A 25,726-nucleotide genomic window follows, 5' to 3' on the forward strand; every position below is an offset into this window, starting at 1 on the left:
GACTCCAAAATAGCAATGGTTAGACGTTGTGGACTTTAAGTCAAATGTCACGAAGCGTTTCTCTATTTGTTTGCTTGTACTAATGTTTGAAATAATTATAAAAATCTTAGGGTGCAAATTTCTGAAATATCTAGCAAAAATATTGGAGCAAAGCAAAAAATGAAAATAAAAAAAAATCAGGTCTGGAAATCTCACTAGAAGCCTGCGTCAGCTGCATAACTCCAGCAGAAACAAAAATGTTTTCCTGTTTAAAAAAACAAAAGAAAAGAAAGAAGGTGGTAGTCTTCCAGAAAAACGAAACTTACTGTTTATCAACGGTTTATCTCTAAAAACAGTGCAAAAATACGTAAAAGGTGGTAATTGATAATGACAAGCGTGATAGACTGTTGTTTGTTTGATCATTTCCTTTTCAAACCAGTTTTTATTACACCATCATCTGCACCATGACGACAGTCAAGAGCAACTCCGTAATAACAATGATCAGAGGCCAAGAGAGGGACAACACCAACGGGACGAACAAAAGCAGAGAATGACGACCAGCGGTAGAGAAAAACTCAGGGAAAGAAAAACAATGAAGTTTTACAGTTTGTACGAAGACTGCAAACAAGCAGCTGAAAACTGAATCTGCAATGATCACAAACAGCAGGAAAACCGCCGCTTTTAACGGAACAGGAGGTGACGGAGGAGATATACACATATATAAAATATCCATTAGTCTGAATCCATTCAAGGACGATGAGCTGTTGCGTCTTTTGATATGAAGAAAACACGAATGCGTTACGTCGCTTCCCATATCAAAACGGACAACAACAAAACAAAGGTAAAAATCAAAATAATTGTGCTGAACCCTCGAACTACATCAAAATTACCATCATAATTATAGCTCTAGCTGTCAGTGTCAGCATAAGAAGAATCGGTATTAATAGTATGAATATTTTACTTCATTATTAGATATATATATACACAAATATCCGCAATGTTTTGCATTGCTGTGTTCTTGCTTCCCCGTCCCTACATGTGTTTTAAGTACACTTGAAAATAAATGCGATTTTTCTTTTTGAATCACTGGAATATACAACAAACCCCAAATACGCTCACTCCATGATCACACACGTACACACACACTAGTTTGAACTCCCTTGACCTCACACGCCCGTTTGAACACACAACGCACACACACACACACACACACACACACACACACACGCACGCATCGCGACACGCACACGATACTCTTCGCGCGCTTCAGTTTGTGGACAGCGTCCTTCTCGACCGTAATGCATCTGCGCCCAGGCTGAAGGGGAACCCCGACCTTAGGCGTCCCATCACAGCAACTTCTGGCGGTTTATAACGCTGGCTAAACTCCAGCAGTGCAGCTACATTAATGCTTTGACGTGGCTCTCCTGCTTAGAGCAACACAATCCCTCGAGCATCCACGGACCTGCTCTTCTGGAGAGCTAGAACACGCTCTTAGTCATTTTAAGAGATTTTTAGCGGGTGTTAAGAGGAGTTAAGAAGATCAGAAATGACGCTGACATTCTTCCTCATTCCAGACAGAGCGGTTGAGAGGACTCGGCTGTGATGGGATTTAAAGGAAAGGTTCACGCAAAAAATGAAAAAGAGGTGCCACTGTTCACTCGCCTCAAGAGACCATTCAAACTATGCGCTGCGTTTAATTCACAGGCTGCCAAAAGCGACTAAATAATCACTTAAAGGCACCGTAAAAAGTAATGCACACAAATGTGCGTGTTGTGTTTCAAGTAATATGAAAAGACCGAACTTGACATTGCTAGTCACTGAAAATCTTTTCTTCCGTTAAAGCTCTGACATTCATTTGGGAAGAAAAAAAAAAAACTGTGTGGTTTTGATGGTCATCAGCTCCAAAATGCTATTGATTCCTGCATTTTATAATTGTCATGCCAGTTTGAAGACTAAAGAATACCTCGCAGTAAAACTAGGAGACAAATCGCATAGACTACTTTCATGATACTTTTCTTTTAATGAGGCTTAATAGGTTTAATAGGCTGCCCAGGTCCAAAAAAAAAGGACTGGATAATGACTGAAAAGCACAATGAAAGCGATGCATGCGACTTATATTTCGACTAATATGATTGCTGACAGAAAAAGACATTTATTCACTGACTATCTTCTTCAACTCCGCGCAAAGCTCTGAAAACTTCTCTGCAAGCGGTTTCAAAAGCCGATAGTTCTTGTCCTTGAGTGTGAGATGAAAGATTGAAATTTACAGCTAATCTTCCAATCAAACCTCTGACGTTTATTCAGTTGGTTTAAAAGTTGAAAAGATGCAGTCCGATGGTTTTGTCCACAAACAAATCACGTGTAATTGGCCCTCACAGAAAACTATTGCATAAATTCAGAAGGAACATAGCTCCTCTAATCGCATACTCGAGTACTTTAATGGTACTTTTATTGTTTTAAGCCATGTTGTGCACTAAAAAAAAAAAACTTGTTCTGCAAAAGAAATAAAGGTATGAGTAAGTCAATGACAAATCTTTCCTATTAATGCGAACCGTTCCTTTAAAATCCACAAACCACAGGCAAGCTCTTAAACTACGTCTCTCACACAAACACGCTCAATGAAAAGAAAGAGCACTACAGCGCTTCTCTGAACTCATTCATACCTGCACTTCTTCTCACACACACACACACACACACGAGCAAACAGGCCTTCATATCCCCGGATGTTTAAAGAATGTGACGTCCACAGCTCTGAGGAAGAGCGTGTGGAGCGGGAAAGGATATGTTTTCCTACTGAATGCGTGAACCTTACGCTTTAACAATCCCGTGAACGCGAGGATAACAGAGAGACACACAGTGGATGGTGACGGAGAGCGCTCTCGGATCGTTTCTGTGTCCCTTATTGTCCACTGAGTAGAGCACGGCTGGCTTAAAAAGAGAACGCATGTGTATGTCTACGATGCGGGAAAGGAGAAAGGAGGCGCGCTGACTGAGCTTTCGTTTGTTTGTTATCTTCTGGGAAGCGGGTCAGCGAGGGCATCGTGGGGCATGTGCGTGATTGGGATCAGAAGATATCCGGGCAGGAGTCCCAGTTGCTCTGCTCCTTGGTTTCCCAGTATCCTCCTCTGTAGATGTGCGTGGGCTCTCCTGTCATCGGGTCCACCTGCCTCTCGAACCACATGGGCCTGTAGTTGTCCTGATGACCACCTGAGCGAACACAACGGACACGCATACATACAGAAGCAGACAGACGGTCACTTCATTAGAGAACTGAACACATGTGAGGGTGCTAGCGGCCTTTCTACAGAGCTGTTAGAACTAGTTCGACACACAAAACAACGCTGACTGGACCTATTCGGGTCTGTGCTCACACAATCAGCTTACAGTGATTCAACACATCTCGCCTCTCTAGATTCACACAATATGCTCATAAACAGAGAAGAGCGGCACATGGCCAGCTCTGGAGGGAGAGCAGTAAAGCAAAAAACAGTTTAGAGGTTGGCGGCATGACCAGCATTTCAGATCACAGTCCGAGCTATACGGTACCATTTTATATTATAATATATAGTAATATATGCACAATAATCTGCACAAGCTTCATGAATAAAATGTTTGAAACAAGAAACGTGCATTCTTTAACCCATTTGAATATGGACTTGAAAAACAAAATTTTTAATATTTGCATACAACCCATTTCACAATAAACAAATTGTCTAGAATACTGTGATTTTATTTGTTTCTAGTATGGTTTATATTGAGTGTATAAAACAATATGCCATTCCAAAAAGAGTCTATATATTATATTTCTATTTTATTTATACAGTCTATATATTAATTTTATTTCACAGTGACCTTGTTACCCATTATGTACTTAATAAATTCTTCCTAATTACCTGCAACTATCATTAAAATCAAACTCTCATCCTAATCTAACTTGGAAGTGTAATAGAGATTAATTTATGTAATTTGGCCACTTTAATGCATAATTATACTAAATTATAATAATTACTAAAATCAACACCTAAATATTACAAGCATAATTACATAAGAACATAACGTCTAACTCTTTTTTGTATATGTACAAATATCTATATACACACACATTTTACTATTATATATCTTATTTTAATGCCATTTAATATGAGATGAAATAGATTTAATTTGCACATTTATTTTTAATGATCATTTAAAAGCACAGAAGTGCACATATCGGAAAAAGAAGTGTGTGTGAGAGGCAAGTCACGCACTAATTAAACGTGCTCGATCATACCGCCTAGCTCTAACAGATGCTGAGAGCAATGGAGGGCTGGAAGGGCTTTGGATGGATGTTACTTGCTTGACCGGGAGCTCCATAAGGACCCTCCACTAGAGCGACACAGAGCAGATAAAGACAGTGAGGGTCTCATCCTGTCAGCTAACAGATGCACACAGTTTCCAACCCACTACAATTGCCATATTATATTATGTGTGTGTGTGTGTGTGTGGGTGAGTGCAGTCACACCATATGGCATAATACACAGAGTGTATAATGAGTGTACAGTTTTCTGCAATAATCAGTGCATGACCTGTGTTTGCAACAGTTAGGAGAGTCATATTATGACTACATTAGCATGAATTATGGGTAGGTCATGCTATATAGAACGTATAATTACTTAACATAATACCACTCCATTGTGAACACTGGTTATGTACGCATCTCTGTGTGACATGTGCGTGGTACTTGCTTGAGTATGCTGGGTGTGAGCCGTGCAGTGTTTAAATGCCGAAGCACACACAGATGAAGACGGAGGGACGGTAGGCGAAGAGAAGGGAGTTGAAAAGAGGTGTTAGCAGTGTGCATATAGGAGGAGTGAAATGAAGAAATGAAAGCCAACACTGGCTAGATAAACTACAGGAATATAGACTATGCATTCACACCACTAGTGGAAGTAGAAACGTACGATGCAATAGTTAATTCAAATAATAGTCTTCTGGCTTCTACTGAACAGTGTTTTCACGCCTCAAGAAGCCCGAACTAGGCCAGGATTGGATGGTTTATAAGTGCTGTATTTTGACTCTAGCGTTGCTTTGATATTGAAGACGTGAATGCAGCAAAGCACAACCAGTAAAGAAACCTTCGGTGAAGCAGACTCAGGACAGGACTAAGCGATCAAAGCAAGTGTGAATATTGACATTTCCTACACTACGCCTAAGCAGCTACCTGTAGGTGTTGGATTCTGCTACTTGCTGATAGTGAAAGATCTGGAGGAGGAGGTTTCACCTGTGTCAGCTGATGAGGACAGACAGATGGGAAGTGAAGATGATTAGTTAGTAGACGTGAGAGACTGATTAGGAGAGAGGGATGGGATGGTACTTGCTTTTTGTAAGTGGTCTCAGAGGGCTCACTGGCAATCTCGACTTCTTCCAGCTGATCAGAGTTGAGAGATGAGCAGCCAAAAATTAAAAGGGGATGCAAATTAGAGACAAAAACAAAGAAAGAATACAATGAGTGAATGGCATAATGGAGGTGGGGAAAGTGGACTCTGGATATTAAAGGCAAGTTCACCCCCAAATAAAAATCCTGTCATCTTTTACCTTTATTCGTTCTAAAAAGCGACCAATGTATTACAAACTGGTGTACTGCTACTTTTATCATTTGTCATTTTGCAGCCAGTGTTTTCAACTGAAAAATAACAAAAAAACATTACATTTTTAGCTATTTGCTTTGTAGAAATTTCTCATTTTTTGTTTAGTTAAGTACTGAAGTAACTAAAACTAAATGGAAAAAAATAAAAAGTAATATATATATATATATATATATATATATATATATATATATATATATATATATATATATATATATATAGGAAATAAAATTACTGCTCGAAATGCGCTTCACTGATTATGCAGAAAAGCTTAATTCAAAAAGAAAATTTGGGATGACAAAATGTTCATTTTTAGGTGAACTATTTCCTTTAATGTCATGCCAAATAAAGCACTACTACGGTGTCTGAATGTCTGCTTGAGTCTGTGAGATGGAAGAAAGCGCTGAACACGACAATTAAAAACAAGAAAAGAACAGGAAGTAGAACAGGAGTACTTGCTTTTTAGAAGCGAGTCCAGATATGGAGTCCTCAATGAGAGGAGCTTGAGGAAAGACAGAGACAGACAGACAGGAGTGGACGAGAGACGCCGAGGGCGGGGGAAGCGAGGAGAGACGAGCAGAATGACACGCGTAGAAGGACGACTCTACCCCGTCCGCTGGCTCCTTACCTTCTTCTCACCAGTAGGTGGTGGCGCGATTGGCCTCTGCGCTCTCTCTCTCGGGCGGTGCGCTGCTTCTCCTCAGTCTCTGTTTCTCAGCGGTGGCCTCCTCCCAGCGGCCCTGCTCCATCAGACGCCGATCCGGCCTCCTCCTGCTATCCGTGGGAATGACGCCCTCCTCCTGTTCGTTCAATGTCAGCGCCAGGGCGAGAAGTAGTACATGTTTTCTGCACCTTCCTAAAAAGCACAGAGAAGGCCAGGAATCAAAGAGGGATTTCAATCGAATTTACACGAGTATCTATTGCACTGGATCTGCCAGAAAGAAAAAGAAAAAAACACTACATGTGCTAAATACACTATTCACTAAAAAGCCAAATGGCTCCAACTACTCATGAAGATTGATTAATGTCATGAATGTATTGAGAAAGGTTCAGTTTAAGTTAAACTGATTTGTGGCATAATCTGTAAAACTAAATGAAGAATTGATGATTTAGGGTTTTAAGTTATGTTGTCATATAACAAAGTTATCAAATGTTATGTAAAGTGTGCTTGTTTTAACTCTCAGTGCTCATGATTTGTAGCTGCACAGATGAAACAAAGAGCATTGTAACATATGCAGAGTGGCCCAATTCACTTCTAATGTTACTGCTACAGTCCTTTTTGGCTATTTTAAAGCTGACTGAGCTTTTAAAGTTAGAAAGTCACTAAAAATGCAGTCAGGGAACATCTTCAGTAGCGAGTCTTTCTCCACAGCTCTTTGGCTTGAGCGTCTGATAGGCAGTTTTCTGTCGCCGTCGGCGCCGTTCTCTCCACCTCTGCTGCTCTGCATCACGCGAGAGCACTCCATCTTCGTCCACGTCCCAGGAGAACATAGTCGCGCTTTCCCGTCCTTATCGTCTACCACCCCCGTGACCTACATAGAGAGAGAGAGAGAGGCGTTGCGAGCGAGAGGCGAAAGCGAACATAAATACAGAATGGGCAAAAAAAGAACATGAAAAGTTGCAAAGGGCGCCCGGGTGAAAAAGAAAGAAATGACACGCCCGGCATTTAGGGAGAAAGGCGTCAGTGGAACGGGGCTGCCCAGCTCACCTTTCTGGCCACGTCTCGGGAGAAGTAGCTGTACGAGACGAATTTGAGATGACAGATGTCCCCTGTTCTGTGGTTCACAACGTCTATTTCTCCCGACTGAATTCAGAGAGAGAAAGGAGACACGCAGATATATCACTTATGAACTAAATGAAACGCCACACATTTGTATAACTGCAGATGTAACTCACTGTAGCATAATCCACTGACACTCCATTAGTTAATTTTATATCAGACACACTAATGCTGATGATATGACATTACGTCTGAAGCAGTGCAATATTCTGACCTGATCTATCAGAGTTTCCACGACAATGATATTGTTGCGGTGGTTTGTGACTTTCTTCCAGGTGTAGTGATTGTTACTCTTCTCAAAGATGCAATGAATAGAACCTGGAGCAAACAAACCAGAAATTAAAAAAGAGCTTGCATAAAAACATAAACGTAAGCTTGTGACATTCATATATACGTCGTTTAATATAAGAACAAAATATACTAATAGCAAATGTAAGGGATTCCCAACTTTTTTTTTTGTTCAGCCAAACTCCTTTAACTACACAATTAAAAATATCCAAATGCAATAAATATTAAATCCTATGGTATCCATTTTAAACACAGCACTGGCACACGCTTATTTTTTTGTTGTTGTAATTATACAAGTTGAAAGTGCTGCTCTTAAAAAATAAATGCCAACAGTATTGTGAAACTCCAGTCAAATGTGTTTATATAGTTAAAGCGTCCAAAAACTATTTTATTCCATCACTACATTGTTTCTAATGGGGCTTTTGCATTACTTCCCTTTTTGATTTTAAGAAAAGGAACTAAATGAGAAAAAACTCTTTCCTGATTGTTTTAAAACCTGAGCACTGTGATAAGGCCCAAAATAGTTTAAAATAGTTACCCAGGGGCATGATGGAGAGATATTTTCCCTGAACTTGCTGGCCAGGGCAATCTCCCTGTCTCAGGGTCCAGCCTAAGCTCGGAGATCGCGTGATGGGCCGCGGCCCGAGGGTGATGGCTTACCTGAAGAGGAACGGATTAATATCGAACACGGCTCGCCTCAATTCCTCTCTCAGGATGAACAGAAGCTCACCTGCTCGCAGAGAGGGACCTGCAGCCGCTCTCTTTGCGCGGTCCAGCTCAAGCGTCTCTCCCAGCAGAGGGTTGAAGGGTTTGCCCGTCTGGTGAACTGATAGTGGAGTAAGAGAAGCGGGTGAAAGCTGCCTACACGTGAGCATCTGCTCCAAAGAGCTCTGGCATGGCGCCTCGGTCCAGCAGCTACTCGTAGTACTCCAGATCCTCGAGAGAGCCTGCAGCATGGACAGGGGCTGCGTTGAAGTTCACCTGTAAAAAGAAGGATGCGTTGAAAGCAAATGCAATCAATCTGGGCGCTCGGCATTACGCGGTAAAGATACGGATAGAGGCGTACAGGCATAGGGATTTTGGAGAGCTCTTTTCCGATACAGTTCTTCATGATGCTCCATAGATTGAGAGAGTAATTTGGTTTATCTGGGATTCGGGTCACGCCTCTTTCTCACGTGGCACTACTTCCTGGGGACTGTGGAGATTCTGGGTTAGATGCCAGAGGACTGTTCGTCTAGCTAGAAAGAAAAAAAAAAAACACGTGTTTAAACGTTTTTTTGATATATTAGACTTCGCATACAGTGGAGATAAAATTTTGAAATAATTATTACTGTTTGTAATGTGTTTGAAAGTCACCTCTTATACTTAAGGCTTCATTTATTTATTAACTTTTTAAATACAGTGAAAATAAGCACTATCATGAAAGATAATCTATTTCTATACATAGTGAAATGTAACTTATTGCTGTGATCAAAGCTGAATTTAACAATGTGTTACATGATCCTTCAGAAACCATAATAATATACAGATTTGTTTTAAAGGGTAACAATATTTCATGACTACTACTCCTATCAAATGATTTTTGGATTAACTGCATGCACATACATACATATATACATACATATACATATACATATATATATATATATATATACACATATACACACACACACATACATACATATGTTTGTATTTATATATACACAAAATAAATGTTTAATAGGACTATTCATAAGATCACTGATTTTACTATATTATCAAGGTCAAATAAATGAGCCTTAAATACTTTTTTTTAAAAACGTTAAAGAGAAAAATCACCAATTATCCTGTCAATGTACATAAAATCCTTACAGACGTTGTCCACGTCGTCCATTCCCAGCTACGCTACTGATTCCATGACATTGCTGCCAGATCTCCTGAGAGAAATGGAAAAAGAGCGTATGAGAGAGCCAGAGAGCGAGAGACAGGAGGAAGGGGAAGGAAGGCAGAGGACACACACACTTAGGTCAAGTAACACTCATATCAGAAGGGAGTTAAGGGACAGAGTGGGGCCAGCGAGTAAACGAGCAGGAGCGAGGCAGTAAATACAGACCTGCCGATATTTGGGGTCTGCTACAGTGATAAACTCCTGGGCGATCTCGCATGCATCAAAGAATTCATTCTCCTCGTCTTCATCACTGACGTCACCCTTACCAGGAACTGGGCCTACAGAAGTATAAGTGCAGCCTCGGTGAGTAGAAGAGACGCATTCAACCCCAAGCAGATAGTTGTGTGTATTCAGATACATATCTAGGTTTATGTAGTGCTACATTTGTACAGCACAATGAAAAGGTGGAATCCTCATACTGATTGCTAGATTTAGTGCCTTGTTTGCTGTAGAAAAATTGTACTGTGATTAAAAGCAGTTTGTAGTTACTAGCCACTAGCTGTCTTTTCATTATTGCGTTCAACTACTAAAGTCAATGCATTAGAAATCTGTGTTTATGTATTAGTCTTCTCTATATAATTTTGTGGCACCTTCACCTTTGCTGTTATGGCAGGGTTGCTCTGGGATGGAGGCAGTCTGGGTGGCTCCTCTGAAGGCTCTCTCAGATGGTTGTGTTGTTTGGCGAGCTGTTCCAGAGTCTCCCTCCAGACGCACTCTCTGCTCTCTCTCGGCACTGCAGGGCTTTCTGCCAGCGCTGCACCAGCGAGCCTGAGCCAGCGCCAGGAAGTCCCAACGAGCCCTGAGTATCAGGATTATTAAAGCATCGTTAACAGTACATTTAACTGCAGCTTGCAGTGTGCTAAACAGGCGGCCGGCGAATGTAAGAAGCCGGGCTGAAGCAAATGTTTAGCTCTGCAATCTTACTGTTGATCATGTGGGTTGGAGGTGATGCGAGGAAGAGTGGCTCGCTCTCGTCACCTGTCGGAATCTTTTTCATTTCGTCCCTCCTCCCAGCCGAACTCCCTCCAGCCTGTGACAAGGACCCGAAGGAAAGCACCAGGAACCATTTCATACGAGCAGAATCAGTAAAGTCAGGCTGCATTCCAGTGGGTTCAACTGAATAGGACCTTAGCAAAAACACTTTACATAAATCATCGCATTTACGTGCCAAAGGAACATCTAAAATTTGAAGACCACATTTTGCATTCGATCATGCATTTTAAATTGAAATTCGATCAATATTCAAAATTCTCAAATTTTCTATTTTTATTTGACAGCCTAAACACAAAGTATAATGTATCTATATTTGAAGTTTATTTCAAGTGTTACTCCATTTTACTGTTCAAAATCATGTTTTTTTAATTTATGTTATGTTTTAATTGTGTTTTATCCAGTTTTTTGTTGTAATTTTTAAACTAGCTAAAAAAAAAACACAAAACACAAAATCAAAATGCAGTTTGAAATAAATTAGAATGCACAATGAAAAGTTTTTTGAGAATTGTTAAAAAAATAAGAAAAAAAGAAAACTATTACATTAAATTTAGTTAAAAGTAATGCTGAAATAAAATATTAGTTCAAACTTGTTGTCTTCGCCACTAACTTAAATAAGTACTAAAATAACAATAAAAACTTAAATAGTGAAATAAAAAAAAATTTATTAAAAATTAAAATGAAAAAACTAAACAATGAAAGCTAAATCAAAATATTAATAATATACATAATATATAAATATAATTATTTTAATTACACATAAAGTAAAATAAGTGTAATATAAAAATATATATATATACAATATATATTTATATTTAATTTATATATATAAATTTATATATAATTTATAATGTATAATGTATAATTTATAATTTATAATATATATATATATATATATATATATATATATATATATATATATATATATATATAAATAATTTTATTTATATATATAATATCATCCAAAATAAATAAAAAGAATTACATAATATTTTCATTATTATATAACATAGTACACACATGCCTAAAAATGTTTTCATACATTTAGCCAAAAGTGTGTCCAATTAGAGAAAGACTGACTGCTGAAGCGCAGAGCCGTGTTTGGCGATGGAGGTCATTGCAGGTGCTCAGATCCTCCACCTTGCTGCCCAGCGTCCTGAGGGTGGACTGCACCTCTGAGTTGCGTGAGCCTGCGCCCTGACCTGCCGCAGGAGGAGTGGAGTCATCCCCGGAGTCATCTGATTAAAAAAAAAGAGGAACAAAACTGTGAAACAGAAACTCGAAGCGTGCATTTTTGTGCTGTTCTCAAATGCGGTTTTCCCTTCCGACTGACCCGACTCGGCCTGCATGGCGGAAAGCTTTGCTTTGGCCAGCTCTAGAGCAGTGATCCACCGCTGCCGCTCCACCTCAGAGCTGGCCTTCAGGTGATACGTCTGCGTACCGCCATTAGAAATGACGAAATTGCACGAGTCCTCCACCGCGATGTTGGCTGTGGCCAGGTTTATGGTGCCCCGGCATGTGTGACCCATCTCCGCCTGGGTCCTGGAAGAGCAAAGGGGATGGAGACAAGACAGATGAAACACACAGTCACGGTTACATCCACAGTATGTAATGTTTCGTGACATCATAATGTTAGTAAAAGGCTGGTTCTGTGAAGCTAGACAAGCGCTAAGGTGGCTCTTTTTAAACTTTGAGAGTAAAAACTTCAACAAAAGCCCCACTAACAGCTGTTTCACGGCATCTCATGCAATATTCATGAATTAGCACTGAAAGCCAAGCATCTTAAAAATGCCTTCAGGTGGAGTTTCTTTCACTCCTGAGCATTTATGTGACAGAAGATACGACGCATTAGCGCTGCTATCATAGTATCTGGTATCAGATTGGAAAAGAGCCACTTAGTTTACGATCTCAGGAGATACTGGAAAAATATTTACCTCATTGAACGTTTCTGGAGCCATGAATCCAATCAACGCAATTTAAAAGTTTTTGTATAAATACAAAATGCTACATATTTAATACTGATTGCAAAATATTCAATACGCATTCATATAGTGGCAAGTTGTTGAGAGAGCAAGGGTGTAGACAAACTTTATGAAATCTGACTTGCAAAGTTATGACTTCTTAACGTCAGAGCTCATGGCTTAAAAAGGTCTGTATCTAGCAGAGTTTTTATTGTTAACTAAAAATTACAAACAGTTTTTTTGTTGAGTACTTTATAATCTGAAGTAATTTATTTACTAAAACAAATAAAAATAAAGCTTTACAAAATGTATAATGTTTAAAGCTCAATTAAAATGATTCAAATATACAATAATAATAAAAGCTAAATCAAATTATTAATAAATACTATAATAGTATAAAAATGATAATAAAAATAATGTTGTATTTTTATAAAATTGAGCAGCAAAACTGAGAGAAGCTCAAACGTAAAGAGCACCAAATATATCAAATATAAAACAAAAATTTTTCATCTCCAACTGTAATTTGCCAACACTGATGAATCACCAGTTCCAGGATTTTTTTAATACTCTGTGGAAAAAATGAGGCAAGACTCAGTTTGGACGAGCTACGACACGGCACACGATTTCCAACAGAGACACAAGAGTCCTGAGCCCGTAACCCCGTGAAACTGGGAAATCTCCCTGCTCGCTTTCTCTCGTTTCCTGATGAATCTTTAACACGCACACAACGAGAGCGACGCAGAAACCACTGAGGTCCGCACCCGCGGGAGCAGAGGAAGTGCTGAAATCAAGCCTTAAGTCGAGCGTGTGATCCTCCTGAACAGAGATGACCTGTTAAGACGGTCACGTGACTCAGACTCGCTCGGCCAATCGCGCGGAGGCGGACGAGACAATGTGCGCTTGTGTCTTTTATTTACACTGTAATGGCACGGTGGGTTTTACACCCCGTATGATTAATGGAGATCGATTTTTTTTTCAAATAATTATCTCGAGGCCTACTAAACCATCATGCCATCATGCCGATTGCATTATGCAGAACGAGTGGGACGTTTCCATTGCATTTAGAAAGATTATTTGGTGCAAATCCTTTCAATTGTATCACATCGCAACACAAACGCAAATCAAACTGTACATGCAATGCGGGCTTTCTTAAGACAAGCATCCGCTACACTGATATCTCAGTTTCTACTTAAATTCAGCATTTAAAAGGTGCAGTGTAGTATCCAGGTCTTCTAAAGTTTGCCATATGCTTTTAACTTAAGTAGAATATCCAGCCTCTAAGTAATAATGTTTAAGGTTAATTTAAATGCAAAGCCAAATTTAAGTAGCGCTTCCAGTTTTATCATCCAATCAATTCAGGTTTTAATGTAGATACACAATACACCTTTTTTTAAGCCTCCTTATTATCAAAAAATAACTGGCTGTATATCTTCCACTGCAGTAAAAACAGCTATTTGTGAAGTCTTTGGAAGCGGGACGTTTCAATGCAAAGTCATTTTCATCTCGACTTGAATAAAGCTTTTTTATTTTTCCTCATCTGCTTTGGCGCATCAACGCAGTATTTACTTAATAGACGCTACATTTCATTCCGCACACGCCGAGCAACAATTGCAACATAAAGTTAAGCGTCCAGAAATAAAGCGCATGCTCTGCTTCAGCCGACAGCCGAGGCGCTGGACCTTGCTATTTTATTGTATATTTAAACATCAGATGACGAGGATGGATTTTGAAGAATGCGTTATCCTCTCATCTCAAACTGTTGAGCAAACAGCGCGAGACACACACGAGCAAACAGACACGCATGCGGGCGCTCCTGCACGCCTCACGCGCAGTATTAATAATTGACAGAGCCCAGTGAGACGAATGTGGCTTCACGACCAGATCAACGCCCACTCAAATCTAATTACGTGAAACGCTTATCATCTTACAGGTCGAATGAACGCCAGAAGGTGTTGAGTTTTTACGCCCATTTCGGTTATCGACATTACGTCACTTAAACTATTAAAACACTTTTGTTCTTTGAAATAAAGCTGAAACAACAAAATATAAAACTTTTCAGTTAGCGGTCAGAGCAACATTTCGATCGTCCGCTGGTGCACTAAAGTTACTACATGCAATATAAAAAAACTAAAATAGTGGTATTTAAAAATAAGTACGTAAGAATCATTGAGTTTAAAATTAAATCTAAAAAAATGCTAATTTAATGTGATTAAAAACTACAATTGTATATATATATAAAACACTGATCCATCCGGTATTGGACTGATGGATCAGTAAATATATATAATTTATATACAATTAATTGCATATAAAATTGTAAATATACTAGTTGTACCAAATCGTATGGTTTGAATCATCCAAAAGCACAAACCATGCAGAGTTAACATGCACACATTTAAAAAGGTTTTGTACGAGTAACAGCAAAAGCGATGCTTGCCGTACCAAGAGCGCTAAGTTATTTCACTATCTAAAGCTTAGCACCTTATCAGATATTGGGTGAAAGGGCCAAAGAACACTGACAGCAACACAAAGGGTTCATTAGGCCATCAGACGTTCCTATCAGCCTTGGGAGACCTGCTGTCTGACAGAAACAACGCCAGACAACATTTTTCTCCCCGATAAACAAAAAGCGCATCACAAACTCACCTGTAATAAGAAAGCAAGCCGTTGCTCAGGACGCAACCATCGCCTTTGGTATCCCTTGATGTAATTAGTCCATTTGAAGAGCCAGCCTTTATAGGTGTCCCCAGGGGCCGGGTGGGCGCTGGGGCCTGAGCATCACAGCCCTTGGCTTCACAGTGTCTGACCGGGGTCTGGGTGAACACAAAGGGTTAACCAGTTAGTTGACACCTTCACCTTGATCGCACCTTGAGGCGCACGAAATGTTTACATACACACCCAAGTTGTGCCGTTCCCACCCAGACGGCATTTTGCGGTTTGTTTAGGGGTTGACAGCACGCCAGGTTTTAAAAACACAGCCCGAATCGTCCACGTAAAGACCGAAACGCGTAACACTCGGTGGACATCGTGTCCGCGGGCTCGTTTCGCCTACGTGTCACTCCCTGAACCTGGCTGCTTGACATTTACAGACGCGAATTAACACAAAACACTTTTGAGAGCGGCGTTTGACCGCAATGCATTAAAGCAAACGCACCTCTGGCTATTTTTAAACTTTGTTTAGATAAACGAGGCCTTGCACGGACGAGTCGTTCTCACGCAACTACGAGCCCAAACGACGTTTTAAAAAAACAAATGTTACACATAAAGCTCCTCGACGTGCGGTATAACCGCACTTTTAATGTTTTTAACGCAAAACCCAGTTCGCTTATACGCATGTGCGTGCGCGCAAAATGACTTTGACGGCTAATTCAGCTAACGGCTAATAAAACTGATTACGCTATCGCGAGACATGAACGCGGAAAGTCAAAACACTGATATATCTGTAAATACAACACTTACGCGACGACAAATCAACCGTAAGCCCCAGAACGAGCGTTTATCCCCAAAGGCCCTTTGGTGATTTCAGCGTGCGGGAAATGTGTGTTAAACTGAAGCTAATCTAGCCCGTGCTAACCTTCAAGCCGCGCAGAATGACAGAAATCCTGTCAATTCGCGCATAACATCGGGAGGAACCTCGGGGAAATAACGCAGGGCGAAACGACGAGACGTGGCAAATCCGAAATCCTCGGTGTTGGGATGATTTTAAAGCGTGCCGTGGTGCCGGCCAGCTCTCACCTGATCTCTCAATGATCCCCTCTGAAGAAGGAAGTCGGTGACATGAGATCACAGGAGCGAGTTACTCCACGCAACTCGCATAAAAGTCACATTATCGCGTCTGTCCTCCTTCACACAAAAACAGACGGCGTCCCGATTCCCGTCGACGGCTCTACTGAAACGATCGCGCTCTCGCCCGTTAATGGCGTTTTAGTCGAAACGGGGTTTGTTTTTAGGTTGGAAATGAGGCGAACGTGGCTAAATATTTAAATCGACAAAGCTGCCCTAGTTACGGCGGTTTTACAAGAAGTTGATTCGTAGTAAAATCACTGCCATGCACGACTTCGAGTGATTTATTGCTTTTATAAAACGGTGCAAACTGTATAATACGATCACAAATGTTCAATAACCGTCTGCATGTATTATTCATAATAAACGGTTCTCCGAGTAATTTAATCCATATTCTAATTGTTGCCATGCAACGTAGCATTATTTTATTACTATTCATCTCTTTTTAAGCATCTTTTAATTAACGGTTATTATCGTTGTCAAACATATATTGAGGATATAAATAAATATTATAAATATTAATATAATTTACAAACCGCATAATAATTTAACTCAAGCAAATTTTGATCGACATATAATGGTATAATATTAAACATCAGCATACAAACGTGAGGCTTTGAGATGTGTCTGAGTTTATGTCAGCTGATTTAACACAATTTTTACAAATATTTTTTAAATGTGACAGCCTTAACAAACACCTTGATGTTTATGTGCATAAACTTGCCTATAATCACCGTACAATACTGTTGAGAAAAAGTACAGCTAAAACTAGCCTAGTCTGGTTTTAGCTGGTTTTAAGATGGAGGTAGCTGGTTTTAGCTGGTCTCCCAGTCTTGCCAGTCTGGTTTTTAGCTGGTTTAAGCTGGAAGTAGCTCGTTTTTATCTGGTTTGCTGGAAGTAGCTGGTTTTAGCTGATCTCCCAGTCTTGCTATTTTAGTTGGTTGTCTCTACCAACTAAGACTAACCTGACAGGCTGGAAATTTGGACAAAGAGCCTTCTAAAACCAGCTTAAACCAGTGGACAAAAACCCCCGGTCAGCACCAGCTTAAAGCAGCTAAGAGACCAGCCAACCAACCTAGTCTGGTTTTATCTGTTTTGTTCAGCAGGGAAATAGCATTTTTATCACAAAAGCTCTCGACAATGACCTATTAAAACCTATTATGTTCTTTGAAACCAGTTCATGCATTTTTGTCGCACATTCATGTAACCATAAAAAAATCGATCCGGTTTTGTGCCATTTTGTTTCAGCCACTGTAAATCAGTGCAAATATATAAACAGATAAGTAAGAAAAACACCGATCATGTGTGAATAACCTTTAAAACAGAATACAAGTGCAATTATAGAAAGGATATTTTGTAGTTTTTAGAAACTGAATGTAAAATCCTGTCAACTGTTAATCCCGTAAAACACTTTTTATTCTATATATTTAATGATAATATAATTCATGCAGCAGTTTTATGTAAAGATACGTGCGCATGCTCGGTGTTTGACCGGAAGGTGGCAGTGCACGCGCTTCCGCTTGTTGGTCGACGTCCACGAAGAAGATCGTTGTCACGCGCCGCAGCGTTCAGCTCTGCGGTGTGTTTTGTTTTCAACTACAACGCGTTCTTCTGTAGATACAATATAACGCGACAGGGTAAGTGACAGATGTGTTGCTGACTTTAGAGAAGCACTTTAGACAGATATATCTGAGAGTCGAGTCATTTTCGTGCTGTGTCTCACAGGAGATGCCTGCGTGCTTACTAGTAGTAAGTGAAGATGAGTCACGTGCACCCATCCAGCTTCATCACCAGCAGTCCGTGACTCTGGGTCGAGGGTCCACAAACTAAGATAAAGAGACAAGAAGTACTCAAGAGAACAAGGTAGAGATAGTAATTCCGTATATGCAACCAGATCCAGGCTTTTAGTAAAGAAACTACATCTAATATGTTTTTGTTTTGTTGCAGTTAAATTGAGAGCTGATTACAACAGAGGGCTTTAATATTGTGAAACAGGTGTGCTAAGAATGTTGGAAGTGAAGGTTAAAATGAAATATTAGAATCTAGATGATGAAATAAAGAAAGCAAAGCTGAGATAAAATATTAACTTTTTAACAGAAGTTGGGTGCCAATCCTACCAAATGTGGACAATAAGTATGGTGTAAGCAAGTAAACTTGTGGTGCAAAAGGTCCTACTGTAAATTTGCAAACAGAGATTTCACAGGACTTGAAAATTAATAAAAATATCATATATATATATATATATATATATATATATATATATATATATATATATAATAAAAATATTTTTATAAATAAAATATTTGTATATATATATATATATATATATATATAATAAAAAAATATTTATATATATTTGTGTATATATATATATATATATATATATATATATATATATATATATATATATATATATATATATGATTTATTTTTTTTATAAAAATTTTTTTTTAACTCGAAACAAAGTCAAACAGATGTTTTGTGCATTAGACCAAAATTCGAAATAAAGTCAAAACAATTATGTACAGAACAATTCTGGTTTCAAATAATCAAATCACAAGGAAGAACTATGGGTTAGAAGACTGCAATAAAAGCAATTATTCCTGCATATATTTCTGATATTTAGGGCATGTGGAGTTATACACACCTGTTAAATCCATCATTTATGTGTTTTCCATCATGTAGGATACCCGTTATGTCCATAGACGTCCTGTTCTTTTATAATTGAGGTTGTGTTATGCGAGGTTACTGGTCTTAACATCCTATTAAACTCGCATGTCACAAACCTCTTACAATCAGGTGACCGCGTGAAGCCGGGCCAGACTTTACATGGTCAATCATCAGCGGTATCCTTACATCACTGAGGTTCACCGAGGATACATCCACACCCAGATCTGCCACAGAGCCGGGAGCAAAACCTTCAAAAGAGCCTCACCAGATGAGCTCCGGAGGGGGAACGGAGAGCAGATCGAGCCCTGGCAGACACAACATCGGAGCGTCACAGAACGCCTGACGACTCATTCACCGCCAAAGAAGACATCTGATAAACTCCAGAGTTTTTACTGGGTTCAATTTATTTCAGGGTTTGCTTAACTAGTGGCTTATTAGCGCAGTACATTAATAGAATATCAGCCGCTTATTACTAGCTTAATTACTACTAAATTTACTTTTATTACTACTTAAATACATATTAATTCCTTTTCTACATTAATTTCATTCCGCATCACTGATCTTACTCAAACCCTAAACCTAACTACCAATTATAACTATTAATGAGCAGCAAATATAAAGTGGAATAAGTGTTCCTTATTATAAAATTCGTTACTATTCAAATATATGATTTTTATAAAAAAATTTTTTGTTTTGTATTATACTACTATTTTTGTCTATTCACACTTAAAACTAAAGTTTCGTAGCTGGTTAGAGAAATTTATTAAAGACTATTTACTGTGACTTTAGCATCAATAAATTCTCTTAATTTGACACGTATTAATAATTAGTGAGGTAGCAAGCTTGTGGTTTGGACTTGGATTAGGATGAATGCATTAATACAAAGCTAATCACTACTAATAAATGGCTAATATTCTAGTAATATGCATGCCAATATAGGTGTGACTCAAAATAAAGTAATACCATGTATTTGTTTCTTTTCAATAAATGAAAACACTGCAAACTTTGTTTCCTAGGAATCTGCAGGCCACTGGAGCCAAGGTCTTAAAGCGCCCATGCAGGACCCTAAGATGCAGGTAGAAGTTGTGCATTTCTTTTCAATCTCACTTAATATTAGAAAGATTTGAGTTAGAAAGATTTCCTCGAAGGATCGCGCAGGACACCGGGAAGACCAGTAGCAATGATTCTAGAAATCCAGCTTTGTTTCCACAGGAATAAGCTGCACTCAAAAAAGCTACCAATTTGTTATCCTCAGGTGGCAAAGATGACAGGGTTGTGGTCATCAAGGACAAGTACCCAAGGCGCGGTACCATTGGCTGGTGCTGCCGTGGGACTCCATCTCCAGTCTGAAGGCTCTGCGCCGAGCACGCGGAGCTGGCGGAACACATGCAGCGCTGGTGGGGAGCGTGTCCTGCAGCAGTGCCCCGACGTGACGCAGCCCACGCTCCGCTCGGATATCACGCCGCCCCAGCATGAGGTACGGCCGTCTGCGTATCCTGGATTGCTGCCGACGCTGGGAGGGCGGCTCGCGTGAACGCAGACGCTTAGGATGTTCATTTCTTCGTCAAATGCTCCACCTGCACGTAATCAGCCAAGACTTTGACTCACTGTATTTGAAGAACAAGAAATACTGGAACTTCCTTCACCACCGCATTACTTCGTGGAGTCTCGAGGTACAGCGCACACACAAAAAGCCCGTTGCATGATATTAAAGATAAGCGGCTTTAGTCTCTTAAACAAAATGTACTTGTATTTCCTCCACATGGATTGGAAATTATTAAAGGAATAGCTAGAGAAATGAAAATTGCTGAAATGTACTAACCTCAGAGTTTGTCGTCATTCGACTATTGCTCTGCAGTGAATGGGTGCCACAGAATGGAGAGTCCGAACAACTGGATAAAAACGCTGGCGCTAAATCCACAATCCATCGCATCGACGCCTGGTGAAGCGGTGTGCAGTGCTTTGTAGTAAACCCATCTGCTAGGTGTTTTTCGCTCCGGATGGTTGTCGTTTCTGGACAAAATACAAATCTTCTTTTTCCGTATTATGGCTTTCTTTCAGCGAAATAGTAAATAATGAGATAATATGCACAGATCGGAGCACTTTTTACAGGTTGAAAACGGCTCTAAACAAAGTGGCTGGATTTACAGAAAGGAAATACATAAAATAAAAGATAAAAAAATTATATATATATATATATAGCAGTTATAATTTCTCCATTAATATGCCTTTGGTTTAATAAAAATAAAAGACATTTATTGGAGAAATTATTAATTTAGACTTCACTTTGACCTGAAACAATGGATGAAGTTAAAATGTCTTAATAGGTTCGCTTTATTAGTTTTTCACTACAGATTTTTTTAATCGATGGATCAGGGTGGTGGATTGCTTGGCGGTAATTATCGCGCCGCTTTATCAGCCATTTGGATTCTCATTCTGCCATGCACCTATTCTACCGCAAAAGTGTGCACACATTTCTGCAAGCGTGCCTTTTGAGCCATTGTTACTTGAATAAATTATCACTTAATATGAGTGTTTTCGCCAAGAGAAAACATGCAATCTCCTGTATAAGTTGAACATCGAATGTTTTTCTCGTTCCACAGATGTCATTTCTCCATGCTGAGAAGGATGGAAAGTGATCGTGAGTAAGGCAACCATGAACTGGCTGAAGCCGCTTCCGCGCTTCGTCACCGTGTGTGGTAAAAGTATGTTTCCCACAATACCTAAAACTAAAAAGAACACCTCAAAACCCACCTGTCACCTTAAAACCTGTTAAAAAGGTCAAATTATAATGTACTATGTACCTCCTTCAATAAATTCAGTGTGTTCTGTGATATTCTCAGCATTGCGCTTTCATTATAAAACACTGATACAGTAATGAATCGCATCTTTTGCACATCTCTTTGGTTTTAGTTGAATGGAGAGGTCGAATAAAACGCTCAGTATCTCATACACGCACGCCACGCAAATGCACTTGATTGGAATTTCCGCACTAAATGAAACTGCACGACTTTTGTTGATTGCCGGGACAAAGAAAGACCATCGAGCCTAGATCACCTCGAACTAACAGATTGGTAATTCGCTTAGCGCCGCTTTGGTGATGCACTCAATTACACACCGCTGCTTTTTGGCACGAGGGAAATCACAATCAATATTACGCTGATCATTGAGGAAGACGAGAGCAAAATCTATTTGCTTGTAACATACCGCTGCATTTAAACTAATAGAGGAACTACTTCTAGGATGATAAAGTACAACTCGATTGATCTGCAATAATATAGCTTACATAGATGGTTCGAGACTGGAGTGTATTTACATAATGCTACAAAATATTTTAAAATCAACAGGCTGGTCAGATAATACAAAGCACCTTAAAAAATGAATTTAGATTACTAAAGCATTGCATTCTTAAACTGAAATATCTAAAACACTACAAGGCAGCTACTGTTACTTGCATAAAACGACTATCCTAATCTAATAAAATGCTGTCACCAAAACCTCATATTTCTGCTCTACATCTTTAAATAACTCGCAAAATGTACTCCTCGCTGTTTTTCCATGTGCAAGTTTTTAAGCTCTGTTTCTTTTTAAAGAGCAGACATATTACACTGCAGATAACCAGATCCAGTTAGTGTTGTGTTTTTTTTTTTGTGCATGTATCCAGCTCACTGTCCTAGAGTTTCTGAAGTCAAATGCCCCTGCAAAGCCATGATGACAGACGTTGCCTGTCACGGTGAATTCTGAAGAGAAGCTTTTTGTGTCTCAATAGCACTTTTTGGAGAATCAGTAACAAAGGCACTGGTCTTCATCGTGCTGTACCTGTAGTCTTGAAACATAATTACAATTAAAAAAATTTTCTAAAATTTTTTATATATAATTATAATTGTATTATATATATATATATATATATATATATATATATATATATATAAATTTTTTATATATTTTTTTAATAAAAATTTTATATATAATAATATATTTATAATTTTTTTTGTTACATAATATATTTAATTTGTATTGTTTTGCTGGAATCAGCTTAAAGTCCAACATCAAAAAAAAAAAAAGTTCAACATTTTGTCACACATTGGCTAACATGCTATTGACAACCTCAGTGTTTTTCTGGTGAGCAAAAACGTAATATTTAAAGAAAGCTGTTACCAGATAGTTGACGGTAAAGCCATCAATCTTCCATAGCATGGAAGGGAAATACAAACGCATGGCTAATGGTTAAAAATATCTTCTTTGTGTCAATAACAGAAGATAGAAACCCATACAGGTTTAGGAACAACATATGGGTTAATAATGTACATTTTACCTGGTAAATTATGACCATTTTTGATTTTAAGTGCAAATCTGAAGGCTTGAAATAAGCCGGTTAAATTTCCTTAATCTGATTTATTGTTAGTCGTGATTCTGGTTCAATAAGCAGTGTCCTTTAGACTACCATAGATTATTTCGACTCTCTCCTTTCTACTTTACAGTCACCGCTCCTCGCGGGTTTCCTGGTGTTTTCACAAACTCTAAACGATCACAGAGAGACGCCAAAGACATATTTAACGGATAAATAAGCCGCCGTAGACTCGCATAATCAGATTTTTTTCATTGACCTGAGGTCAGAGGTTCACCATCAGGCTCTTGTCCATGTAGTACTTTCGTGACTGGCTGCCGTTGTACTTGGTGCCTTGCATTTAAGCAGAGGAAGATGCAGAACGCCTACCACGATTCAAAGATGGAGAGGAAGCAGTGGGGTCACCAGAAGGCGTAAGAGACAAAGACACCGATGATGAGCGGCAGCACCTTAGATCGTAGATTCACGCCTGATAGTTCAGAGACAGATCCCAGCAAACGCCGCACACCCATACCCATCAGCACCCAGACAAATGCCTCACTTCTTAATAAAGCACTATACCATTTTTTAGATTTTCATTTTTTATTTTTTCACTTTAATTTTGGCAGTATTGTTTGTCTAGGTTTTTTAATTAATTTTTTATTTTCATTTTAGTAATTTTATACTTTTAAACCAAAATGAGAAATGCTGTCAATATAAATAAAGTTAATTTTTTTTAAATTAACGTTAATATTCATTTTATTTCAAGCAACAAAATTATATACTGATTCATCCGATCGGAGACATGTTATATATATATATACATAGGCTTAAATTAATATGACCAGGTTTAAAAGTTTAGAGATCTTTAGCACATAAAATTGTCACAATATTTCAGCACAATGATACCTAAGATTAAAAAGTTTTGTTTGTTGTACCTTAAGTAAAATAATAAAAACATTCATAGTTGAAAAGAAAGAAAATAATACATGATGCCTTGTCAGCTAACTGGAATATATATATATAGTATATATATATATATATATATATATATATATATATATATATATATATATATATATATATATATATATATATATAAACAAACTATCAATTATTAAAAAGGGAAAATTTCTTAAAACAAACAGAAATTACAATGAAAATAAAAAAATAAAAGCTCATTTAACACATATAAAAAAATACTGAAAATATTATAGAAATATTTACTGAAGTAACACTGATTACACTGCATAAAGGTTACAGCTAATCTATTAATACCTTCCTAAAACAGCAACAAAGCCCCACACTGTTGATAGCTGCCACGGGAGAGCCGCCGGGCGAGGATGAAGAAGGCGTCGCTGCGACGGCAAAAGTTGGTGCTGCGATGGTTGCCACGCAATGCCGCTTCTGAAGAAGTGCCACGTATTAACGCATTGCGATTAAAACAAACTGTTCATCGTTAGTGCCATAACAATTTCACCATGTCTAACAGGTAACGCTGCGGCAATTTCAGACACCACAGGTAGCAGATACAGGCTTTCAGCATATACTAGCGCACGCCAAGCCCCACAGCAACAAAACAGGTTTCAGGTTTAAGGTTTTACTGCAGCAATTGAAAGACATTCATAAGTCTAATCTTGTGACGTGGAAGTTGAGTTGACGGTGACTGACCCCTTCCTTGAGCTGCTGTGATAGGATGAAGTCTGGGGATCTCCACTGAAGGTGATGATGAAGGCCTCGACCACGGTGCCCAGATGATTACTGATCAGACGCAGTATCAGACGGCATTACGATGGGCTGTGAACGGCATCTGAGACTTATCTCCTGCAGTCAGACAGAGAAACAGAGCAGAGTTGACCACCGGCGTCTCACAGACCGACAGAGGAAGAGAATGACCTTTGACCTCTGACCTGGTGGAAGTAGGTGACGACCGTCGCGCGACGTCATTTGCTGCAGGCTTAGGATGAACTCGTTGATTCAGATGAGCTCCCACTGCAGGTACCACACTACACTGCAGCGGTTCGCCCATTCAACTCCACCAGACCCGTCTGGTTATTCTGCACCGACTCTATGAGAGAAACAGATCTCAAACGCTGCTCCTGAGAGACGCTGAAATAATACAACAGCCATCCGAGTTGCTGCTGAGGGAATATACCACAGCATGATAATGCGTGTGTGTGTGTGCTTAATAAATCTAAATAAACTATGTTAATAAAATCAAATAATTCATAAATAAAAATCTAGTTAAGAAAAAAGAAAATACAACCATACAACCAAAAATTGTACATTGCATTACATACTAAATATAGTTTTACATACACAGAACTATATAAATACTGTATACAATTATTAAGTATAACTCAATTATACAAACATTATTTATTGTGCATGTACACA

General features: G+C 38.9%; 1 pseudogene; it reads right to left on the reverse strand.

Annotated features, from left to right (window-relative positions):
• Nucleotides 1-2,970: 2,970 nt before the first annotated feature.
• Nucleotides 2,971-15,478, reverse strand: LOC122349731 (annotated as a pseudogene).
• Between the last annotated feature and the right edge of the window lie 10,248 nt (nt 15,479-25,726).

The sequence above is a fragment of the Puntigrus tetrazona genome, chromosome 1 (genome assembly GCF_018831695.1).
Source record: "Puntigrus tetrazona isolate hp1 chromosome 1, ASM1883169v1, whole genome shotgun sequence".
NCBI lineage: Eukaryota > Metazoa > Chordata > Actinopteri > Cypriniformes > Cyprinidae > Puntigrus > Puntigrus tetrazona.